Below are 2,500 nucleotides of genomic sequence, written 5' to 3'. Positions count from 1 at the left end.
GAGAGAGAGAGAGATAGAGAGAGAGATAATGAAAAGATGGGGGAAAGGAATAGTGGGAGAGAATAGCAGCTGCAAGCAGTTCAGGACCAGGGCGTCAGTCACACTCATTAAAACGTGGAGAAGGCAGGAGGAGCCACATTCTGCTGTGGAGCTGGATGCCTCAGATCAGTCTTTCACTCTCTCCATCGCTCTCCTTTTGTGTGTGTGTGAGTGTGTGTGTACGTACTGTGTGCAGTGCATGCATGTGTGGACAGGTGGGTGTGTGGACAAGTGCTATAATTCCACCCCTACCTGTACGACACCTGTCTTATTAGTCACCACATACTGTACCATGCACCCATGCACAGTTCATCCTCATTTGTTAGCACCAGCAAATTGCCTGTCTCCCTGAGTCTCCGATAGCCTTTAGTTGATACGTATAGGACCCAATTCCCATGCTACTGCACTGGCCTCTCTGGCGATTTGTCCACTCACCCAGTGTTCAGATGCTGCCTCCAAGCCCTCTGGTAAATTGATAGGAAGAGACCCAAGTCCCCCCAGGGATGTACATGCCTTTGAACGCTGGCTTGCTGGCTCTGTATAGGCAGTATATATATATATATATATATATATATATATACAACTGTGGACTATAGAGTCTTCCTCCTCTCTCTCTCTCTGTCTCTCTCTCCATCTCTCTCTTTCCGTCTCTTTCTCTCTCTCTCAGCCTCCATCAGCTGTAGCTCCTCCAAGACAAACAGAGGCCGCTCTCCTCATGGCTCACCCCCACACTTGCCCGCAGAGGGGAGTGCCTGAAGAAACGTCCTGTATAAATATCAGTTTCAGTCCCCAAATATAGTGGCAGCGTGGCCTTTTAGGAGGCAAGCCGAGAGAGAGAGAGAGAGAGAGAGAGAGAAGAAAGGAAGGGTAGAGAGTGAGGGAGAGGCTGAGAGATTGAGAGCGAGAGCTTTATGAGCCACATTTCACTATATGCCCAGCCAAAGCAGCCTCAGCCATCTTCTCTCTCTCTCTCTCTCTCTCTCTCTCTCTCTCTCTCTCTCTCTCTCTTTAATCACTATCTTCCTGTCTTCCCTTTCTTCCTCATTTCTCCCTTTGTCTGGCGCTCTCTGAAGCCTCATTTACAATATTGATGCCCCTCTCCCCTACTGAAGGAGTCGGGCGTGATTGAGTGATCACGGAGCAGCTCGCCCGCTTATTGGGAGAAGAGCCGAGTGTCGCCTGGAGGGACGATTAGGAGAACCCAATTACTCGCCAACTATACTCTCTCTCCTCTCCTCTATTCTCTTCTCTCCTCTCCTCTCTTCTTGTCTCCTCTTCTCTGCTCTCTTCTCTTCTCTCCTCTCCTCTCCTCTCTTCTCTCTTCTTCTCTCGCTTCACGCCTCTGGCCTGTTGTTATGTTTTTATTACTTCCACGCTTTATTCATCATATGTTGACACCTCTCTGTCGTTTTCCGTCTCACTCTGTGCTTCCTCTCTCTCTTGCACACACACACACACACACACACAGTACAGTACACACACACACACACACACACACCCATCTCTCTCCATCTTCCTCTGTCTCTCTCTGTCTATCTCTCATATATACCCACCCACACAAGCACACTCTCACTAAGCCCTTGCTATTGTTAATGCCTCAGTGCGACTGCAGTGATAGCATTCTGTCAGACGCCTACTGTACAGCGTCTTCATTGTTTATTTATGTTTTTCGGCTGTGCAGAAAAAAAAGCAAACAAAAGAGGAGTTGGCTTTGGAAAAATCCAGGTAGACCTTGGTGTTCTATTTGTTTCTGTGTGACTTATGAGTGTGAGAGAGGGAGACGGAGGTTGTTTTCAAACCTGTATTACTGGCTCATGTTCTTGATCTTCAAAAAAGAAAAATATATCTATTAACCATAAATCAAAAAGGCTCCTTTTTTTCCTACGGTGGAGCAACATTTTTAGCCCAAGCTGATGGGCTGGCTTCTTATTAGTCAACGACATCATGGCACAAGACAGGGGAGACCGTTGAGATTCCCTGAAACAGGACATTTTGGTCCTGGACTGATTACAGGCCCTTCTGGCAGCCACTTGCGCCCCAAAAACATGGCAGACACAGACTCCGCCAATCCCAGAGTGACCACTCGTTTTGTGTGTGTGTGTTTTTTTTTTTTTCTTCGCTCGTTCCGTCGCTAGGCTACGTCAGCCGTGGGTCGTTTCTTGGGCAACTAGAGCTGCCGAGGGACTGGCATGCCTGGCATTTGATTGGTCATGGGCATCTCTGCCATGGATGGGCGACCAAGCCACCGCTGAATTCTTCCGACCCCGTTTGAAGGCAGAATGGCAGAAAACAGAGTGGCCAGGGCTATTGGAACGCGTGTCAAAGGCTGAGTAATTGGTGAAGCAGCAGAGAGCTCGGGACAGTTTTATCGAGGCCTTTTTAGGAGATACAACAGTGCTGCAAAGTTGAAACCCCCTGGCACAGTCTTTTCAATGAAGAAGTGAAGAGTTGTCTTCTTTCC

At 48.2% G+C, this 2,500-nt stretch overlaps 1 protein-coding gene across 1 annotated transcript in view; it reads left to right on the top strand.

Moving 5' to 3' along the window:
* robo2 (roundabout, axon guidance receptor, homolog 2 (Drosophila)) overlaps positions 1 to 2,500 on the top strand; it is a 61,427-nt gene that overhangs the window by 39,363 nt on the left and 19,564 nt on the right. The gene's annotated exons all lie outside the window — the stretch shown is intronic.

The sequence above is a fragment of the Sardina pilchardus genome, chromosome 13 (assembly GCF_963854185.1).
Source record: "Sardina pilchardus chromosome 13, fSarPil1.1, whole genome shotgun sequence".
NCBI classification, from domain to species: domain Eukaryota; kingdom Metazoa; phylum Chordata; class Actinopteri; order Clupeiformes; family Clupeidae; genus Sardina; species Sardina pilchardus.
This window is presented reverse-complemented; position numbering and strand designations above follow the sequence as displayed.